At 32.7% G+C, this 24,502-nt stretch overlaps 1 long non-coding RNA gene across 11 annotated transcripts in view; it reads left to right on the top strand.

The window, feature by feature from the left end:
• Positions 1-24,502, top strand: part of LOC106007952 (uncharacterized) — a 192,040-nt gene that overhangs the window by 158,007 nt on the left and 9,531 nt on the right. The gene's annotated exons all lie outside the window — the stretch shown is intronic.

Here is a 24,502-nt window from a genome sequence, read left to right as displayed (position 1 = left end):
GTTGTCACCTAAGGATGAATATCATTTTCCTAAATCCACCTACAGGATCTTGCTAACATGGAAAAAAGTAAATGATGGGAAGGTTTTTCTTCATTTATAACACCAAAAATAACTTATAAATGGGAAGGCAATATGGTAGCTTTGAATTTTTGGTGATATAATTTGTCCTTCCTTATAATAATACTCTTACATGTAAACCATAGGAATGTATCGACGGTAACCAGGAGACCTCCGCAGCTATCTTCCAGTTAATTAATTCTATTTCCTATTCAAAAGAAGCCTTTAATTACTAGAATAAAAATATTGTTGAACATTTCTGTAATGAAAAGTGTTTCCTATCTATCACTCATCCTTTAGTTTCTCTCCCTATATAAATTGGGCTTGAAAAGCTATATTCCTCATGTTATACACATACTTGCATATGATTTTCAGGACTTCAATATGTAGTTCTCTTGTTTTGGCTTTGAGTTTTTCCTTCTTAGAATTAAATGTAAAGACTAGCCCTGTTTTTTCTCAACCATTTAGGAAAGAATTCTTCCTAATAATTGACATATACGTATAATTTTGATCTATTCATTTTTTGATATCTATATAAGGTCATTTAACAGAATCACATGGATGGAAAAAGTATATTTCAATAGGCTATTCTACATAAACATTACAAATGGAGACTTTTTTCACTGTAAAACAAGGTTTTTCAGTGTTAGTTGGTCAGTGTAAAAACATATATAAACAATTTAGAAACTAAATGACTATGGAAAAGCTTGGCACATTTATTCATGTACTTATTATTTTAAAGTATTGTGGAACAGAGAAGAAGAAAATTAACAAGTTCTTAGTGCTTTTTTGTTATTTCACATTAGTTATTTGAAGAATAGGCTAGAAATGATGCTGTACAAAAATATGGCACAAGCTATTGAGTTTCCCCTTTAATTCTTCAAGTACAATTTTTTCCTCATTTATAAACATGATTTCCTAAGTCACCCTAGTATTCTGGGTACCAATAGTAAAAGCATCAGTGATGATTTTTTTAAATTAAAGAACTAATGGTATTAATCTGGTATGGTTCAATTGGGAGAATTAATATTGTCAAAATGCTCAAACTACCAAAAGCAATATATAGATACTATGAAATCCCTATTAAAATATTGACATTCTACACAGAACTGCAAAAGCAATATTGAAATCAGAAAAGACTCAGGATAGCCAGAGTGATCCTGAGTAAAAAAATAAAAGCAATGCTGGAGGCAACATTACACCAAATGACAAGCCTTACTATAAAGCCATAGTAAGTAAACAACATGGCACTGGCACATAAACAGAAATGTAGACCAATGAAGAAACAGGAAAAAACCAAAACAAAATTTACAACCATCTCATTTTTCACCTGGGAAAGTAAAATTGGATAGAACACATTCTCTTTAAAAAGGTGTTATAAAAACTAGAGAGCCACATCTAGATAATTGAAAGTAGATCTCTATCTATCTCCCTATACTAAATGGAAATTAAGGTGGATTAAAATCTGGATGTATAGATAAAAAAAAAATGAGACTGCTGGAAGACAACCTAGGGGAAACCTTTGAAGCTACAGGCACAGACAAAGACTTCCTGAACAGGAAATAATTATCAAGAATCAACAAATGGAACTTCATCCAATTAAAAGACTTCTGCGTGGTACAGGAAATAATGAACAGAATAAAGAGACAACCCCCTGAATGGTAGAAAATCTTTCATAACCACTCCTCTGAAAAAGAATTAATATGTAGAATATGAAAAGAATTTAATAATTAATCCTCATAAAACACTGAATCTAATAAAGAAGTGGGAAAAAAATAGAATAGATACTTCTCAAAAGAAGAAATTCAAATGGCCAAAAACTGTATGAAAAAATGTTAAACATCTAAAGTCTTCAGAGAAATGCAAATTAAAACTACATTTAGATTCCACCTCCGGGTAGAGTAGTTAGCATTAAGAATACAAAAATAATAAATACTAGCAAGTATGCAGGTAAAAACGAACCCTTTTATATTGATGGTGGGAATGTAAACTAATGGATCTACTATGAAAATGAATATTAAAAATTCTCAAAAGACTAATGTACAAATATGACTTATCCCAGGTATACTACTTTTGGCCACATTCCTTAGGGAGTTAAGAACTACATACTATAGTGATACATGCATACAAGTTTTTATTTAAAATAATGTTTTTATTTAAATAATAATGTCTTAGTAGTGAAGCAGTTAAACAGCCTACATACCCACCAAAAGATGAATGAATAAAGAAAATGTGGTAAATGTACACAACGGAATACTACTCAGCCATAAAGAAGAATATCACATCATTTGTAGGAACATGGAGAGAAGGAGAAGCCATTAGAATGAATGAAATTATCCCAACTCAGAAATTTATTAAACAGCACATGTTTTCTTTTATATAATAACCTAGAAGTATATAATATGACACCATAAATAATAATTAAAGAAGAAATGGCAAGAAACCAGATAGTAGATTTCTTGAGAAGAAGGAAGTGGATAAATGTCAGGGAGAAAGAAAAGGAGGAAGAAGAGTATTTAAATTGACTAAAATGTATTAGATACATGTGCCACCTTCCCAAAATACACTCCACCATTATGTAATATTAATAAAATAGAATTCATAAAATAGAATTTTAAATGTCCACACATATAAAGTAAAATACAATACAGTATTTTCTCCCTTCCACCTAATGAAATATAATAAAAATGAACTAGTTGCCACAAACAGCAAGGTTTCTATTGCCTTTTTATTTGAAAAGATTTCAATATATATCATAAAAGCAACCACAGAGAGTAAAAGTGGAAGATACTGAAACGCTTTATTGACAGTATTCACATCACTCTAATTTGTCCTGTGCTCCTTTTTTTATATACACTCGGAAGAGTATGTTATGTTAACAGACCAATAATGCTGATATTTTGGTATATAATTTAAATTAATAAAAATTTTATATTCATAGTATATATGTTACATGCTAAATCACATAAAATAAACTGCTATATTTTTGGTACGTAAGCATTTACTTTCTGTGGAGTAGCTACTAAATAACTTTAAAATAATGAGAAAACTGCTGATACACATTATTAAAGTAGAGAAAGAAAAGACAGAACAAAAGAAAGGAAGGACAGGAGGAAGAAGTATGAAGGAAGGCAAAAAAAAAAGACCCTCCCTTTTGAAGGCAAAAGGAAAGTCTCACATGAAATTTGCTGCACTATGTTTGAGATCAGAATGTAAATATAACAAGACAAGAAAACACAAAAGTAAACTTTAGATATATGATAAGAATGATTAAATAATTAACTTTCTAATCAATTGTTTTATAAGATGTTTGACATGTATTTTCTTAATTACATGTATATTAGTATTAAAATTATAAACATATGAGACAACATGGACCTTATGTAATATTTTATATAGTAAAAATCTAAAATTATATAGATCAAATATAAAACATTGATATATACAAGCAATTAAGAAAAATGTCAGTGTCTTTGGGTTCAAAACTATGTCTTGAGAAAACCACAATGAATAGTCACAACAAATGTGTCTCATGTCATCTCTATTAAGAGGGATGTTGTGGTCAGACAGACATCATGGGCCATTTCTATTATATTATGGTAGGAAAAGATTCTGGTCAAAGACACTTCATGTGAAATACAATGTTACACTACAGCCTTCTTAACCTCTTTTTAAGGTAATATGAGATATAACATACAAAATGTCAGGTTTGCAATTAAAGTATTCAAGCTGGTAAATAGTGGAGTTCCCATATATAATTTAGAATCTCTGTGATTCATGTTTATAGTCTGTAATATTATAAAAACTTGTATTTAGTTAGTAGTTAGCATTAAGTCATTAAGTATTCATGTAAAAGTGAGTAATTGCCTTAAAATTAGGAGCTGTTCTGTTAAGGTTTATCTGTAGAAGCTATCCAAATGAAGAAAACTGGTGAAATTGTTTGCTACCAGGGACAGAAAGTAGATTAATATATCTGTAGTATCCCATGCCAAAGGAGGAGGAATGTGGCTTTTCAAGCAGGTATTTTTAATGATGTCCAGGGTCATCTCTCCCAAAGTAAGAAGCTCAAAATTCCTCCATGGGTGTTGGTATGTAGCCATTGTTTATAACAGTGACACAATTTGGGTGAACATATTTCTTAGAAAGGTCATCTTTGATGCTGAAGATAAGAATTCTTAGGTAATAATTATATTCAGATTTAATGAGAATCTAAATTAAAGAAGTTTTATCAGGGGACACTGCATGAATAAATTGATAAAATTTTCAAATTACAAACTTGGATTTGTAATCCCTCTTCTATAGTGAGCAAAAGGAGAGAAATGAATATAAAATATTTAGTGGTTGTCTTTGGTTAAAGTGAGGAGTAATTGCTCATGACTTTCAGACAAATTCTTTTGCTTTTTGTTCTGCACTACATCACTTACTACTTCTTCCAGATAACGTGTTTGCATTAACCAATAAGAAAAGTTAGTGCAAGGAATTCCAGACTCATTTATTTCTGCATAAATCAGGCATAAATGCCTCTGTTTTGCTTGAAACAATTACAATGTTATGGAGTGCATTTGTCTGAATATACTTTTTTTGCTTTCTATGTATTTCTATATATATATTTCTCCACTCAACAAAAGATGGTCCCTGTTACAAAGAACATTGCTCCTTGGGTTTCACACTTGGCTGTAAGCAATGTCACCCAGTGATTAAACACCACATTTAGAATCAAACAGCTGTGTTTCATAGAGGATAGCATCCAATGCTGAAACATTGTCTTTCTAACTTAACTCTAAATTGGAGGAATATCACTCATGTTTTTCATTATGTGACTATGATTAGGCCTTACTAACCAGAGTCCCAATAGTAGAAATATCTGTCTTTACAGTTCTCTTTTACATCCATGGATTTGTGAGGGTAGGGTGATTTGAATAATTAAACATAATTAAAAACTTTCACACTTCATCTTGTACATATCTTGTTTGATTTCTAAGTCTAAACATTATTTGCTGGTCAAATTGGAAGTTTAGATTATAACCAATAACCCTGCTTGGATTGGAAGTATGAGTTCCGTACTGCAAGCCAGTTTCACTAAAGAACCCTGTGCTGAGTTATTGGTGGTGCCAAGTCATCAGATAGTAATAAAATATTGGTCAGCATTTCCACTTATCAATGACATCAGTGAATATAGTTCCTTCCATACCCCATGAAAATGAATTATGACCAGTTCAAAGTGTAATTCAGGAATTTCAGATTACTTTGCAATAAAAACTGTACTATCTTTTCTAACATAATACTACATTTAATAGTAAAGCTCACCAATGTGGTAGACAGATTTTTAAAACACTTTATACTTTTGTAATCACTATTGGTCTGACTTTGCCTTACTTATAGTTGAAATTTTTTTTAGTTACTTGGCATTGTCCTGCATTTCACCTATCTGGGAATCAACCTTGCTTGATAAATATTGTTAATTGCCAGTTTTCACTACTTCGAATTGGGAACTACAAAAAATAGTAAAAAGTATAACAGTGAAATGAAGCAGAGCATGTAAGGTTCTTGGTACAGCATTACAATTACAATTAAGTATTTAATTAAAAGTTGCGTATTACTACTTAAGGGATATAGGTATCCAAAATTAGACTTTGAAGCAAATCTAATCATAATCTTTGAAGTGATTTTGAGAAATGAACATTTTGAGGCATAATAATCGACAACAAAATATAGGTTTTGTAACAACATGGTGTTTTGATGTGAAAGAATTATCATATTCAAGTTAAGTAACACATCCATCACCTCACGTAGTTACATTTTGGGATGTACTGGTGATAAGAGTACTTCATGTTTGCTGCCTTAACAAATTTTGAGTATACCATAAATTATTATTTTCAGTAAGAATCATGGTGAGTATTATGTCTCCAGAACTTCATCATATAACTGCAAGTTTGTACTCTTTGACCAATAACTCCCTATTTACTCCACCCTTGGAACTTGGGAACCATACTTCTGTACTCTGCTTGAATGAGTTTGACTCTTTTAGATTCCGTGTATAAATGAAGTTATACAGCACTTATCTCTTTCTGTGTCTGGCTTATTTCATTTAGCATGATGTACTTGAGGTTTGTACATGTTGTCACGTATGGCAGGGTTTTTTTATATGGTTAAATAGTATCGCACTGCTTGTCTGTGTGTGAGATTTTATTTATCCATTCATCTGTCAGTAGTCACTTATATCGTTAGCATATCTCTTTCAGCTAGTGGTTTTATTTTCTTTTGGTATATATTCCTAGAAGAGGGAATGCTGAATCTTATAGAAGTTCTATTTTTAAATTGATAAACCTCTGTCTTTTTTTTAATAGTGGCTGTATCAATTTACATTCTTACCAAAAATTCTATGGATTCCCTGCTAATTGTTATTAGCTCTTGAAATTTTAATAATAGCTATGTTAAGACATAGGAGATGATATCTCATTTTAGTTTGAACTGAGATGTTAGGTCCAATTTCACAAACCTGTTGGCCTACACTATATCCTCTTTGGAAAAGTGCCCATAAAAGTCCTTTACCCATTTTTTAAAATTGGAGTATTTGTTTGCTTCTTAAATGGATACTCAGTTGTATGAAATATTTAAATATATTGGATATGAACTACTTACTGTATATAATCTTTGCCAATACTTTCTACTACTTGGTGGTTTGCCACTTCATTTTCTAGGGTGTTTCCTTTGCTTTGCAGAAATGTTTTAGTTTGAATTAATTATAGTTATAGTTAACTGCGGTGTCAACTTGAATAAGAAATACCAAGGTGATTGGTTCAATAGAGTTCTACTCGTGGATGATGGATTTACTGAAAAGGGAAGACTAACCCCGGTTAGGGTTGGCACCACATGGGGTTGTAGCAAAGATGGAATAAAAAGAGAAATAAGGAAGTCTTGCTTCTGTTCCTTCAGAGGAGCTCCAATCATTGCCTTCACCTTTCAATATCTGTCTACAGGCTTCTAGGGCAAGCTCCTCAGCATTTCACAGCAGACTTTTCAGTCTGTCAGTGCAGACTCTTTGGTTTCCTGATACAGACTCACATGGGACTCTGCAGTGAGTGCCAGGCCTTCAGCTTTCCACTGGATCCTTTGGATCTCCAGACACCCCAATTATGTTCCTCACTAATTCTGTTCTCACTAACATCTGACTCTGTAGACTGCCATTGTGCACCTACCTCGATCTATCTATCTATCTATCCATCGCGTATCTATCATCTTATTTTACATCTGTTCCTATCCTGAACAAAGACTTATACAATTACACATATTTATTATTCTTTTGTTGCCAGTGCTTTCTGTGAAAATCCAAAAAGGTAACATTGCTAAAACTAATTTCATAGAAAAATTTCCCTTTGTTTTCTTCTAAGTATGGTTTCATGTCCTATGAAACCTATGTCCTATTTGACTTTCTAAATCTTTCTGAGTTGGGTTTTTTGTATGGGCTGTGCTAAGGATTAAACTTTATGTTTGACAAGTGGATTTCAATCCCATTTACTGAAGAGACTATCCCTTTCTAGTTGTGCATTGGTACATTTCTTGAAGTTTGGTTGACCATACACGTAGAGCATTTTTCTGGACTTTCTATTCTGTACCATTGGATTGTAATATATCTTGCTGAAGTTCTTTAGGCATTAAACTTGCCTGGAGATATTTAATCTTCAACAACCTTAATTTCCATGTTTATCAACAGATTTGGAAAGATTTCAGCTATTACTTCTTCATGTAGGCTTTTAAACTCATTTGCTCTCTTCCTTTTATGAAACTCTTGTGATACATGTATTACTTCGATGTTTTTACACAAATCCATTGCCTTTCTTAATTTTTTCTCATTCATATTACATTTTCTACTCTGAACAGATAATTTCAAATGACCTGTCATTGAATTTGTTGATTATTTTTTCTGATTGAGCAAGTTTACTTGCTTCTACATTGCATTTTTATTTAAAGTATTGTATTTTTCACCTCTAAAATTTTTATTTGTTGCTTTTTTTATGAATTATACTTCCACTAAAATTTAATTTTCTTCTGTGTTTCTAATTTTATTAAGTTATGTGTTTTCTCTTAAGCTTATTTAATGGATCATCACTTCTTTGTGGTTGGTTATCAAAAGTTTATTGTTTTTTCTTGGTGGTGTCATAATCTGATTGATTCTTTGTGACCTTTCTACACTTGCATAGGTATCTGTGTATTTGAAGAACCAGTCACATTTTCCACACATATGGACTAACATTGTTAGAAAAGACCTTCATTTTCAAGGGTATATGTGTAAGTAAAGAGCATGGTGAACAATGTTCTCTTGCACAAGAGAAGAGATATGTGTGGTTTCGAGTCTGGAATACACGGCTTCTAATCAATTTAGTAATCCAAGTCTGCAGTGTTGTCACTTGCAAGGACCTTGGTGGCAAGAGTTGCAGGACTTCTTCTATGGATATATAAGTTCTTGAAATTACCAGGATTGCCTCCAAGTTCTATGGCAGAGTAAATCAAAGTGATTAACAGTAAATTCCAGATCCATTGATGCATATGTTTACCTGTAGGGGCTGGCTATAAAGAGGTCAGTTTGGGTATATGAATGTGCATCCCTACAGGAACTAACAGTAGGCAGGAATGAGATGGTGTGGCCTGTGACAGCATTTAGGGTTGGCTATATTTGTGTGTGCAGCTGCAGAGTTCTAGGGATGATCACATACCCATCCACAGCTGGAAAACCACTTGAGGTTATCTATAGAGTAGTGAATGATGGCATTTAAGTTGTGTTTGGCTGCATGTTTGTATAGGTGTGAGATCTACTGTGAATGAACAATTGGATGAAGAGTAGATGCCTCAAGAACCCAACTGTGTGTAGATGTCCACATATAGTATCTGCTCTGGGTCCCAGGGTCACTACAGAGATGGAAGAAAAGAGGGCCAATGGCTTAGGCACAATTGTGGCCCTTGGAAGCAAAACAATAGGGTCCACAGCGAAGCAGACTACTAGATACCATCAAGGTGCTTCTGTGTTGCCCTATTGAGGATAGACCCTGCTCTTCCTTGTTTCTTACTGTATGTAAACTTTGTAGCTATGCTGGTTTTCCCAATAATTTGGCTGAGATAGAACTAAATGAAATCCTTTAGATAGTGACTGAAAGTCTGGGGATGCAGGTGTTTGCCCAGCTCTACTTTTCCCTGTGAGGGGCAGCAATGAGGCATTAATTCCTTCTTTTGTTGAGCAGTGTCAGAAGAGGGGATAGGATAGTGTATGCAAGTTAATCTGTTTTTACAACTTTTGTGCAGTTAGTCTCGATATATTTTTCTTCTGTGTTGTGCAGCTGCTTAAAATGCTGAACTCCCTCAACTTCCTCAGGCCAGTTTCCTTGTGAACAACTCCCTAATTTTTAAATTAGGCTTTTTTTTGTTGGTTGTAGAGATGAAGACTGAGATCTCTCATTGCCCTTTCCTGTAAGGTCATGCCTTCTCCTCCTCCCTCCTCCTCCTTCTCCTCCCCCACCCTCCTCCTCTTTCTTCTTCTCCTTCTCTCTTCCAAATTGTTACATAATTTGAACTTCTTGTCAGTGCTTTGACCATACTAGATAAATACTATATTTACAACAGTCCTCACCTGAATGGAAGAAATATTAGTGTTAAACATAATATTCCTTCAGTAGAGTGGTATCTGGCATATCACAAATTTTGGACACCTACAAATATTCACAGCCTTGCTAGTATAAAATTTCTAGCAATCATTATGAGGAAACTGAGAAATAGAACAGTTTTCTATAGTGTTCAAAGGTACTAAGCCTGTAAATGTCATGACTGGAATTGAAGTCAGGCTGTCTGACTCAAGGGTCTGGGCACCGGAACTTACCTTTATAATATCTCTAAGTACTGTGAATATTTTTCACTTATTTAGGAACACAAAGCAAGAAAAATACCATTGAATTACAAATAATATCAACTTGACTAATAGTTACTAGGATTAACTATAAATTGTTAACTATAAATTTAGATATTTCAACAGGGGTATTATAAATGGATTATCCTATTCAGAGTAAAATGTCCCTCTACTTCTATGGTATTAAATAAATTGGATACTTATCATTAGAAGTAAAATCTAGGTTTCTTAAATGAACTGTTTAATAAATACATTAAATCATCATGAATTTTCTTTTTTCAGATTTATGCTTCTAACAGTTTTCAGGGGTTAAGATCATTGAATGACATGTATCTCATCTCACTTCCAGTACACCCCAGAGCAGATGCAGGATATTAAATAGAAAGACACATACCTAGAATTTTAGCAGATACTTAATTTGGTCAATAAACATTGATAAAGTGTCCTAGGCATTTTCCTGGGGACTGGGCATACAGAGATGAATAAGATCATTCTTTGCATTTAAATAATTCACCTCCAGAGGCAAAGGAACACATGTAAAGCTACAATTACAATGTCAGGAAAATTGTATTATCACAGTATTTTAAAATTTGCATATATGTGGAAACTTTACTAGTCTAGGAGAGTAGTGAGTTCTTCACAGAGGGAAGTACCTTTGAGGTGTGTTTAATGAGTGTAAATGATCTCAATAACCAAAAGAAATATATGGCAAGAGCAAATGAGACAGGGAAAAACATGTGTAAAAGCACAGAGCAACTAGAGGAGAGAAACATATTTTAGAGGTTAATAAATTGATTAAGAAGGACAATGAGGGGAACCAACCTGAATATGAAATGGTAAATAATGACTGCAAAAATATAATTCAACAGGGCCAAGGATAGAGCTTAGAGATGCTGCCACCTGCCTTGCAAGCACAAGGTCCTAAATTCGATCCTCAGTACCAATATATATAATATATAATATATAATAAATGTATAATTATATATAATATATTACAATAATATAATATATTATATTTATAATTTAACAAAAGTATCATGCTGTCTATCATGTTTACATTAATTTAAAATCAAGATTTAACACATTACAAAGGAAAATAAGATTAGATAGGCAGTCAGATAGAAGCTTCTTTCCTAGCATTATAGGACATTATCTTGATTTTCAGTAAAGGTCATGTTATGAACTAATAGTAAAACTTGATTTTATTTCTGAATAACTGTTTTGATTATTTTATGCTCCCCTGACACTTAGTTTTTAAGGAAAAGTTTTAGGTAATGGACAAATGACAAATGGAGAAGTCCTAAAAGTTTTCATTTTATGAAAATGTTTAGTATCAAGATATCAAAATAGATTTAACACAGGGCAGTATAAATTTTATTCTGAGTCTCTTATATATTGTTAATCTTATCTATGCCCTAGTCTAAATATCCTTTAAAGCCTCTATACCCACATAAAAAGAAACTCTTCAGTACACAGACAAGTTAGTTCTTGGACATCTAAGGTAGATAAACACAACTGAAAAGATTTTTTTTTCTATCATCATGTTAGGAAAGCATCATGGGATGTGAAACAGGCATTTGCTAAATAATGAAACTTAGTTCCCTCAGTACTGCTCTTACAATTTTATAAAACACCTGGTTTTAGCCTTATTTTTAGTTTTTAATTTTTATTGATACATTTTAGGTATACAGTATGATGACATTCACCATTAGAAATTTGTCCCTTTACATAATGTATCTTGGTTCTCTTTTTCTTCCCCTTTGCCCTGCCCTCCCTTCAATCCCTCCTCCCTTCCCTATTTACAAAGACTTTGTTTTCATTTTCTCATATTAATTCCATTCCCTTCTTTCCTTTCCCCTACCCCTTCCACTTCCCCTTTCCCTTTGCTCCTTTTCTTCCTATTTCACATCTATTATACCTTTTAATCCTTATTTACACTTTCAGTTTCTCACACCAGAGAAACTATTCAGTATTTACACATGTGTGTCCTATTTATTTTACTTAAGAGTATGGCCTCAATGTCCATCCATTTAGCTATAAATGTCTCTTATTTCTCATTCTTTATGGTTGAGTAGTACTCCATTTAAACTGGCTGGAAGAGAGGTTAGGTAGAGCTCTTGAAGATATTGGTATAGGAAAAGATGTTATGAACAAAACCTCAGTTGCTTGTGAACTAGCACAAACAATCAACAAGTGGGATCTCATCTTATTAAAAAGTATCTGCACAGCAAGAGAAACCACCAATATTGTGAAGAGACAATCCACAATGTGGGAAAAAATTTTCACCTGCTGTTCCTCTGACAAAGATCTACTATCTCGAATCTATAAAGAAATTTAAAAAATCAGACCTCCCAAATTTGAAGACCAAATCCAAAATGGGCAGCTGAAATAAATAGACATTTCTCAGACAAAGAAGTAGAAATGGCAAATAAACATTTGAAAAAATATTCAACAACACTGGGCATTCAAGAGATGGACATGAAAACAACACTGAGATTCTACCCCACCTCAGAAAGAATGGCTGCTATCATGAAATCAACCAATAACAAATGCTGGTGAGGCTGTGGGGAGAAAGGAACCTTTCTCCACCGTTGGTGGGAGTGTAGACTGGTGCAACCACTGTGGAAATCAGTATGGAGATACCTCAAAGATCTAGGATTGGAGGTCCCATTTGACCCAGCTATTTCCCTGGTAGGTATCTTCCCAAAAGAATCATACCACAGAAATAAATGTACACCCATGTTCATAGCAACACAGTTTGTAATAGCTAAAACTTGGAAACAGCACAATTGCCCATCAACTGGAGACTAGATAAAGAAAATGTGGATTTTTTTTTAATATTATATGTTTTAAAATGTAATTTAGAGGCTTAGGTCAGAAGTCCTCCATTAATATAACACCCAATCTGTTGAAAATTTTAGATGACATCTGCATGAAAGTCAGGTAATATTTTTGAGATGGTGTAATAACAAAACAAAGAGTGAATCAGTGAATTAAAAGACCATAAATATTTTAGCACTTAAAATTAGATCTGATTTCTCTTTGTAAAGGCACATTTTTAAGGAATATGGTTGACCTTCTCCACATTTATTGTTTCATTCCATAATATAATGAAAATACATAGAACTAGTCATTTAAACATAATCAGTGGGCAACAAGTACATTTGGACAACTAATGACTGCAGAACATTACCCTGTAAGATTTAACTTTGGTGAAATATTTTAATAAGCTTTATATGATAATAAACTTTAGGCTTTGCATATATTATAGAATGAATGAGACTAAATTTTAAATAAATAATTATATTACCATAACCAAATTTTATACTAGTGTTATGACCATTTGAACTACACCATACATATTTATGTTCATAAATACACCAGGAACAAACACACCTTTCTTTTACTTCTGTATATTTAAATATAGTTTTTAATTTATGCCCTTCAAAAATATATCTTTTTAATGATATATAGTTTATAACATTTATGTATATTTAAAATGCACTATTCAGCAGAATTCTGAATTATGAAGTATAGGAAATAAAATTAGGGTTTTCTTTATCAAGTCACAACATTTCAAATTACAAAAGACAACAACCCTCCCCTTAAAATAAGCATTGTAGCATCATAATATAAGCTGTATCTTTCTAACACTAATCAATCATATTTTTAAACATTTTACTGAATTATAAATAATAATTATGAAACCAACTCATTACATTTATTCCACTCTGAATGTCGATTTTTTCATTAACACAGAAATATATTAAGTAAAAATATTGTTTCATCAGCTGCTCTACTTCCACACCAAAAGTAAATTTGTTTAGTAAGTTTTGAAGGCGTGATTGCATGCCTAATTTATTGTTCATTCCAACACTGAGCAAGTTTGCTGTCAGTGGGCTTCCATAGCATAGATGTTGAATTTTGCTGGAAAGTCCTTAATGTGTAATGTCCTATATAAAATGAAAAAGCCCAGCAAAATACCTGAATAGTTCCTTTGGGAATAGTTGAAGGGAATACTAAAAAAGAATTTGAAAGAGGTCACCCTTTTTCCTTTGTGGCAAATGCATCTCAGTTAAGGGCAGCAATAATATTCAAAGACAAATTCAAAGAAACCTCCACAAAAAAAATAAAATAAAATTTGTTCACACAGTTTTCCAAGACTGGTGACTTGTGATCTCACTATAAGATATCAGATATGACCTAAGTGATCTTAAGGATCACATCACATTTAACACAAGAAAATGGGGTTTTTTTAGCATGGACATCTCAACGGTGACAAGTTGAATCTCTTACTGAAGTTGCAAAAGAACACATTTACAGACAGAGATGAGATGTGAGGACAGCGCTCTGCCTTTGCACCCTCAGGGCTGCATGAGTGTGAGGCACGAGGCAACCCCGCTCTTCACGTGTTATTTAAAGCGCCACATTAAGGAATGATTCCTTCCTACATAGAGGAGGAAAGACAAGGGAGTGTTGGTCCATTACCTTTCTTCAACTTAACTCACTGCACTCAAATAATTATGTATGAATCCTCTTCAAATATTGGGTCATACGTAGAGTAAGAAAGATACTTGGTATAACAAATGATAGTGCTTGAACTATGTGAGAAAAACCAAGTTTGCTATTTTGTCATTTGTATTTACAGTTGGATATTAATAAGTATTACTTCTTATAGAAAAAGCACATATTGAAAACCTGAATTTATGTTTATAATACAACTTTTTAATAAGGTACAATGACCAATAATGTCATTAGAGTCCATTTTAACATCTTGAATATCTCACACAAAAACAATAGAAAAATAGCATTTAACTTTTAACATAAAAAAAGATAACTTTGATTCCTTTAATGAATTCAACATCATGCCCTTAAGTTCCTGACATCGTTATATTACAATTCTGTATTGCTAACAGCTTTGTATCAGCTTAGCCACATTTGTGAGAGTGGAAATTGTGTGCGTGTCTGTGTGTGTTTGTGTGTGTATGTTTGATTATGGATTTTCTTCTAAGGTACATATAAAGTATTAACCTCTTTTTTAGAGAAAGTAATATAACTAAACATCTAAATCATTAATATGATATGATTTTTTTAAATTTATTTTTATTGTTTTGGTACCGGGGATTGAACTCCGGTCCTTGCGCTTGCGCAGCAGCCAGCAAAACCACTGAGCTAAATCCCCGGCCCAATATGATATAATTATTATGTGATAAAATAAAATATTTTATGCCAAGGTGCATAAAAATTCATACAGCCTATATTCACATGTGTATATTTGCCTCTAGAATTTTGAATGTGTAATAAATTTCTCTGCAATGTTGAATTTACCTCATTCTTATTATTTAAAATGAAAATAGAAACAAAGTATGGATATGGATATACAATTTATATTTTTTGTTCAATATTTATATACAGATGGAATAATTCTATTTTTATTTTAGAAATCTATTCATTCAGTGAAATACATAATTTATTCAGTTAGCAAATAAACACAAAGATATCCAATCTAACTTTTCTTAGAATTTTATTGTCACTAATGTGTTTTCTAAATCTGATGAGCAAAATATCATGTTCTGAGAAAAAGCTGAATGTTAAAATGGTGAAAATAAATGCCCCTAATCATTCTAATAACAATTTTCTACACATCAGCTCTTTTTTATTTTTCCTTGTTTATTAAAATGTGGAACTTTCTGATTTGGAAGGCAAGAGAATTTAAAGTAGAAATGGGCTATAATCTTCAACTTCAAGTAATCTTCAACTTCAATGTTTTTCTTAATGAGTTAGTGACAGAATTGTCTAATGAATACAACCATGGAAGAATGATAAAATTGAGTATTCCAGGTGATTCTGCCCTACTAAAGTAGAATATCCCAAGAACAGAAAAAAAGCTTAAATTGATATTTTCTGTGGGAATTTTTCAATTAGAACATTAAATTTCCACAAGAAGTGTCTGAAAAAGAGAAATAATGCAAATAAATGTATTTCTTGCTTAGGAGTTCGTTTGACCAGACAAAGCATAATTTTCCATACTCAAATGAAGTCAAAATTAGATCATATTGATATGAAGCTTTATTTTATTAATGAATAAAAGAAATTTAAACAAATTTTTGTAATTTTGAATATAATTTGATTTAAAAAACTGACACTCATTCACTATTACTGGTAAAAACATACTGAGGTTATCATTTAGTTTCTAATAGTGTGAATTGAAGAGCTATCTAAAATTTAATACTATGCTAGTCAACTTTCTTTTGATGTAACCAAACATATGAGATAATTACCTTATAAAGATGAAAGGTGTTGTTATTGTTGTTTAAACCATAATTTTGAAAAGTGCAGGCCCTGATTGATCAACCCTTCTGCTTTTGGCCTGTGGAGAGGCAGCATACAGTGGCTGAGTGGAGAAAAGGTCCTCAACTACTGGCTAAAAGTGAAAGAGAAAGACCGAGTTCCAGGATCTGCTAATCCCTGATAAGGCGCCCCTCCAATACCCCGAGTCCTCTTCACAAAGCCGTTCTCCTAAAAGCACCACTGTCTCCCAGTAACACCACCCCAATGGCCAGGCCATTAACACAGGGCCTCCGGGAGGGGGGGCATTCAAGGTTCAAATTACGTCACATTCTGAGAAATTTTAACACTTTGTAATATAACACTGAAAATCAATTTCTCATGTTTCTTTCAATGTGCTTTAAGTTTTTAATTATGAGACTTTATTTGTTAATAGTTTTAGGGTTACCAAAGAATAAAATGGGAGTACAGAGTTCTAATGGATTTTAATCATGTAGAAATCTTGTACCTTTATGTAGTCTGGCATTAATGATCTTTATTAATTTCAGGTCCATTAAGAAATTATTCTATGTCACTTATCAATTAAGTCATTGGAAAGATCAAAGTACCTGACCTCACATACGTTTCATTCTAATGTGGGAGAACAAAACCTAAGTGAATTACTAAACAGGGGGAAAAATGTCTGATAGTGATAAGTACTATGAAAAACAAACAAGATGCTGTGATACCCTCTGGCGGCTTATGTGTGTCCTGGTTAGGACTTGGTTTACATAATTTATCTCTTTGAAGTTCATATTTAAAGGACATCCGGAAGAACCAGGAAAGAAGAATGCGAAAGCAAATGCTGTTTAGTAAGAATAATCACGACAAGTTAGGGAATTTAGCAGGACCATGGCATAATTGAAGGCTTTTGAATAAGCGGCAGAGGTACCACAAAATGATCCAGCAAAAAGGAAAGCAGTCTGCTCAGGTCGGGCTTTATACTGAGACCCCAGAGGGAGTCTGTTCACCTCTAGGTAAATCCCAGGGTGGCTTTGCGAAGGCGGTGGTGTGGAGAGAGGCTGGATGACCCACTTCTGTTAGCAAGGCTCAGGTCTATGTCTTGCCTCTTGCCTATCCCCGCTGTGCTTTTGTTAACCCGATACATATTAAATAAAGTGATAAATATTTTAACACTTAAATTTCATCATTTAAAAATTAATATAACTTACTGTTAATATAAAAAGTAATGTTTTACTGAAGTCAAAGAAAAAGAAGAATTCATGGCCCAGAATAAATGTTCAATAATTGCTTTCAGTGGTATTATATATTATAATTTAACTTTTATGTTTACAGAATAACGGGTATGCTATTAGATAGCTAAAAGTAATTTATGAGGATGCTGTAGTCATCCAAGTGTGGGCTAACTTTTAGGTGGTGGCGGCAGATTTAGAGAAATGTGAAGAAACAATATATTTTGGATATAAAATCTCTGGGAATGAAAATCTGGGCTATAGCTATCAATATTTTCCTATGTTATTTCTTTCTTTTAATTTTTTTCTATAAAAATTTTTTTCTATACTAAACCACATAATTTATGCTAGGGCCGGGGATTTAGCTCAGTGGTTTTGCCGCCTGCTGCGCAAGCGCAAGGACCTGAGTTCACTCCCCAGTACCAAAAAAAAAAAAAATTATACTTGTTTCTTTAATATTTTATAATAGTATTATTTTGGATACAAAGAGTGGCTTTTTGTTGTTATTTTTTCACAGTCATTTGCCAAACACATGTTTATTAAAAAGTTTATAGTAAATATTTTATTCCTTTCAATTGTTTATTTGGTTTTCTTTTTCATGCGTGTAGTCATATATGTTCTTGGGTCTCATTCTTTGACATAAATCATCTCTATGTTCTTAAAAGAGGACCAGAACTGTTTAGTAATTGAAAGATTAATATAAACCTTCATTTCTGCTATCAAAAATTCTCTTTGTGACCTCCTCCTTCCCCAGGCTTACTGAACTTTTTCATAACTTTTTCTTGCCTACTTTTTAATTTACAATTTAAAAATACATTTTGTACTTGATTGCCACTGTACTAGGCATATATGTTTAATCTGGGAAAATAGTGATATCTTTATAATACTCAACAGCCAGAAACTATTTAGAATGATCATATTTGCCCAGGTACAGTGTTGAGCTAAGTTTTCAGTTGGGGTTACAGCTGAGGTACATTACGAATAATTGGAAGGACCCAAGTTGAGAACATGTAATAAAGGTCATCCCATATGCAAGAGTGCAACAAGCAAAACTCTCTGAGGTAGGAGCTAGCTTGATATTTGCAGACACAAAGCCAGGGCATATCATACTTTTGTGATGTCTTAATCTGAGCTCTGTGAGCAGCCCCATTTGACCCTCTCACAGAGCAATCTATTACAATTACATTTTTATTCGAAAAAAAGTCATTATCTTGAACTACAAATGCTACTTAAAATTCTTTCTAAAATTTGTTAAGCAAACAAATATAATTGTTTATTTCTCAAGAAAAACACATTTTAATGCATGGACATGTATATACAGTATATTATAATATGCATTTGAAGTACAATATAGAGAATATGAAATATTCTGCATATAAATTAAAAGGTATATTATTTTGCTGGCAGCAATAGTTCATGTATCCAAGTTTTAAAAAATTATAACGTACATCCTTGCTCCTAGCAGTATGAGAGATTTTTGAAAATAAATATTTTCATAAAAAGAACTTTTAAAATTTTGCATAGATATACTTTGTTTTTGCTATTAATATTAAGTTTGCTCCAGACTTTTATTTTTTAAGACAGGCTGTATAGTTCAGGCTGTCCTTGAATTTACTTTGTAACTAACTCTGGCCTTGAACTCGGGATGATCCTCCTGCATTGCATCACAAACCCTGGGATTAGAAGTGACTGCCATCAAGCCAGGCTCTATCCTAGATAATTTTAATCAATGTTAATAATAATTGAACATTACCATGTCTATTAAATCATCATTTATTGCTCTATTAAGAAACATCTGAAAATGAATTTTCTTTGGCATACCAAGCCAGTACCTTCCCCTTCTTGTTTTATAATATATCCAGTACATTATTTAAGAGATTCTTGTTTGCTATTAAAATTTTATTATTCCTGACATTAAAAATAGGTAATAATCTTCAAATTAGTAAATCTGTATATCACTAACAAACTGATGTTTGCACAGATAGGATTATCCATGAAGTAAGAAATTGGCCAAGTGTCAATCAAATGAAAGACAAGTGGAGTTATCTTTGGGTAAGATATAGAGTAGTATTCAGTAAATTACTTTTAGTGTTGAAAATTTATTTCAATATAATATTATGTTTGTAGCAGACACCTCTGCCCAGTATTAGCAGGCTATAGTGACACAAGCTTCTTGCCCCTCCATAATTTGGCTGTGTGACACTGGAAGTAGCAGAGCTTGACTGAGTTCAATCCAGGTCAAGGTCAACTGACTCCAGCTAAATTCCTCCCCTCTGAATTAACCATTTGTTGTCTTCTGCTAACAATATGCTAGTGCCCTTACTCTACAGTCCTGCCTACTTGATACTTGTTATCAGCAGGTGTCCCAAGGTCTGCTCAGTTTCTCCTCTTCCCACGCTTCTGATAAATAAATACCAGATGTCCTGGGAGTTCTTTGTCTTTGCTGCCCAGAGTAGTTTAGATCAGCCCGAGACTCAGTTTCTCTCAAGTCTCTGTCTCTGTGTTTCTTTTAATTCCCACTTTTCTATCTTTTGGACATTGTACTGGTTTGCAGGAGATCAGGCCCACTGCAGGGCTCTCTGGCCACTCCCATTATCCTTTCCCTATATATGTTGTTATGAATGAATTAATATTTTAAATTAATTAATTATTGGTGTCATTATTCAATATTTCTTAAAAATTTCCATAGATATGTTAAAGTCTTATTTAATTTTACGAGTTGTTAAGCTGAGTAAAAAGTTTAGTTCTGATCAGTGTCTATATCAATGTGACTTAAAATGATGACTAGTTTTTACTTTGAATGAAATAGGGCCTTCAGGAACTAAATTGTGTCCCCTTGAACTCCGTATGTTGCAGCTCTAACCCTCAGAGCACCAGAACATAATTGCATTTAGAAATAAGGCCCTTGAGGAGATAGTTACCTTAAAATGAGACCTTTAGAGTGCGTCTTAATGTAACTTGGGTGCTCATATAAGACAGTGAGAGAGATGTAGCAGGGCGCGGCCAAACAGAGGCAAGGCCGCTGGAGACTCAGAGAGCAGGTAAATCTGTAAATCTGTAAATCAAGGAGGAGTCCTCAGGAGGAGCCAACTCCTGCCATACATTGTTCTTGGACTCTTTACATCCTCAAGTGTGAAAAAATACATGTCTGTTGTGCAAGCCAACCAAGCTGTGTCATTTTGTATGTTATTATTAAGAAATTGATATAAGTGCCTAGAAAAGTTAGCCATAGCGATGGAAGACTTGGATTCAAATTTAGATGTATTCAGCCGGGGTTTTAGCTCAGTGGTTCTGGTGCCTGCCTCTAGCAAGCACAAGGTCCTGAGCTCGATCCTTGGTACCAAAAACAAAAACAAATTTAGATGTATCACAGTACAGTGGCTTCAGCAAAAATACACAACTGAAACACTAAAATTAATCTTGTATCAGAGCATTAGTTTATCTTTTCAGTGTTTAAAAATATGCAATGTTTCAATCGCAATGTCTATGCAAACTAGAATCTCTACAATTGCAATCTTATTTAAACTGTTAGATTATGGTTTTTCACACTGAGAATATTTGGAAACTCCTACTTTTTAAGTAAAAATCTGACATTTATCTCAGAAATGTTGATCTTTTCAAATTTAAACAACTTTTTCTCAGTAACAAACATTTTCTTCCCTGGGAAAAAAATATCATACTTTCTTTGATCTCATGAAATATTCAGAGTGATAATGAAGCATGTTTTGCTTCCTTGTAAACCTGCTAAGATATTATTTTTCTGAGTTTGACAGTGGTAAAAATTTTATCACACAGCATGAAATGTGTTATTTTGATACATCGACACCCTATCAAACTTATCTTTGCACATTCAACTTTATGACAAAGAATATTTTCCAAGGAACTTCACAGACAATTTCTATGTGATTTTAAAAATGTATTAGTTTCAGATGTTCAATGGCTTTTACATTGTTAATTGGTTAAGGCAGACTGATGAGTGCGTTGATATTGATGACAGTAACTTCACATAATTTAAAGGTAAATCTGAAAATAATTTCTTATGTGGAAAGATATACATAAACTGATAAAAAATTTTCTGGAATTAGAGTAATTAACAATCTAACATTTCACCTATGTTTATCGAATTCTCCCTTAAGCCATTGTGGGCACATAATTTCAATTGGTAGCAACAGAGTTTAAAAACTATTCCTATGATCATAGTATCAAGAACCCAATCTTACTTTTTTTTAATCTTCCATTTTGACTATTTTATGAAATGAAATTTCTGTTTTAGAAATATAAATATAGGTATACAGTGAAGATAATTGGAAAGAAAAAGTTCTCCATACAACAAACAAAATAGTATCAAATGATACAATATTTTCATTTGGAATGATACATTTCCCATACTTGTGCCCACACACCTAAGCAACTTCCAAGTTCTAACTTTCTTGTCTTTATTATCATTAGTCTATCATTGCTGATGACTATTGCCATTATGTTAGATAAAGGTATTTTTTGCAACACCATCCAAATTCATTGTATAGTCTTTACTTTTGCCTTCTTCTCATACATTCTGTAACTGAATCCTTGGGAATTATTAAGGAACTATTATGGCTTAGATATTACATGCCTGCCTCCTATCTCTCATTGTTTAGAGGAGGGGCTTTGAAAAATGTTTGGATCATGGAGGTGCTATACTCATCAGTGGATTATACTCAAAAGTGCATTAATTAGCTGAATCTGCAAGGAGGTAGGCCTGATTGTAAGAGCCAGGTCAATGGGAGTTGACTTAAAAGGATGTATGTCTTGCTTCTGGATCCTTCCTTTTCAGTACTTCCTGGCCTCCATGGGAGGAGCAGCTTACCTTTGACATGCCCTTTCTGCCTTGAAACTAGCCAGCCATTGCATGAGCTCTTTGAAACTGTGATCTTAAATAAATGTCATTTCCTTTAAGCTCTGTGTATCAGGTATTGGGTGTCAGAGACGGGAAAGCTGATTAGTACTGGAGGTAAAATGGAAACATGCTGTTCTCTTTCTTAAAATATTCTAGTCTCCTAATAATTCTCATGATAAGAAATATATAAATTATTAAATGCCTATGGTCTCATCATTAAAATACCAGCTCCATTTTACTTTTTTTTTGATTTATAGCTTTCCCACTTTTTATTATATATGGAAAGTTCCTTTTGCACTTGTGTGCTACAAAATATTTTGTCATACATCTGATAAGATATGGTTCCTGTTGAATATCTTCATACATATTGCCTTTTTATGCAGAAAAATTTGTTGCTGCCCAATATCATGAATAGGATATTTTAATTAAGTTTTAAAATTTACTTCAATTATATCTTCCTTTATAAAAGATTACCTAAAATGTTATAATTTTCCAGCCAAAATTACTCATTTATAAAATTTTATAATAAAATGATACATCCCATGCTGCCTCCTTGTGTACTACACATATATGATTGCTCAAGAAGTAATCACTTTAATAGAATAATCTTTAAATACACCATTTTTTGAATATTATAAGATTTAGATTAGCAACTTTGTAGTAAGATAATAGAAATAATATTTAATTTGAATTGGATAAATATTAATTTATACAGTAATTTCACTTTGTGTACATAAACTCACACCTACACACAGACACATTTTTTTCCTTGATCAAAAATTTCTTTTGAGTATCCTTCATTGTGTTGTCATAGCTGCTTCCATGTCCTGAATGTCCTTAACCATTTCAAATCATTTATATTTCTTTGTCATTTAGACTTAGGACAAAGCCAGAAGTCACATGATTTCATATATGGTGGATAAGATGGATAATAACACACTATAATATTTTTATGAGCTTGCTTTTTTTTTTTTTTGGATGGCACCAAACAGCAGTATTCACCATATTTTTTATCACACCTCAAAGAAAACTAAAGAGGGCTTTCATAACTGCCTTAGAAAGTGGCCACAATAATGAGATAGCTGTGAGGGGAACATTTTTAGAAGACTAAAGGCAATCCATCTTTAATTGTATTTTTAACTTTTACTGATCACACCTTGTATATATGTAAACATCATTAAAGTATTTAAAATTTTAATATTTTTCTCCTTTTTTTATAATTATCGTAATATCTTGAGCGTAACAATGCTAGCTTATTGTGAATTCAGAGATCATGTGTAGTTAATAGCAATTCTGCAAAATGTGTTTTATAATATAAAGAATCTGCTATTTCTCACATACACAGGTTGTGAGAGAGTAATGCTATAAAAATCTGGTCTACATAAAAACATGACATTAGACATTCCAAGTCCTGGATAGGTTTATCATTCTATTTTTAAAAAAATTATATGTATATATATATATATATATATATATATATATATATATGAATTGGCTTGAAATAGGTTAATTTTCATTATTTTCAATAATTGAAAATATTAAACTCTAATATTTAAAATAAAATCTAATAATAAGTTTGAACTTTTGACCCCCAAATATCTATCTGTGCTACCCAGATTTTGTTGCTAGAAAGATAAATGTCATCAAGGTACATGGTTCCTCAGGCACACTTTAATTTCCCTCTCTTCATCTTAATAACCTACCTGAGTAGTTTTAGCAAAGGCTGATTAAGAAGGGCTTTCCATCAGTTTAATATAGTGTCTCTTAATGAAAGTTGAGAACAATTATGGAGCTATGACTACCACACTTTGCCCTTTAGTTGGATGATATTGGTGTTTTAATCCATGCAGGTTATAGGCCTTTTGTAAATGAAAATTCCCCCCGACCAAGGAATGCATTTTTGTGACATATCTGAAAAATCTGAACAAAATAAAATATCCTTGACCTTATTTCTTGTGGAACAAATGAACTGATGAATATAAAGCTGTTCTTGAAAGGACAGGAGAAAGTCTGGAGTTTTCTTAAATATCTAGATGATTAACTTGAATTTTATTCAAGCATAACTCCCCAAAACAAAGCCCTTTTCTAATGTAACCAAAAATAGGAAATAAAATAGATGCAAGTAGAATTTTAGTGGACTGAATTGCTCCAGAT

This window comes from Heterocephalus glaber, unplaced genomic scaffold, assembly GCF_053883595.1.
Source record: "Heterocephalus glaber isolate CG9 unplaced genomic scaffold, H.glaber_assembly_v1.0 deba00001509, whole genome shotgun sequence".
Classification (NCBI taxonomy): domain Eukaryota; kingdom Metazoa; phylum Chordata; class Mammalia; order Rodentia; family Bathyergidae; genus Heterocephalus; species Heterocephalus glaber.
The sequence above is the reverse complement of the archived record's forward strand: the minus strand, read 5'-3'. Positions and strand labels throughout refer to the sequence as shown.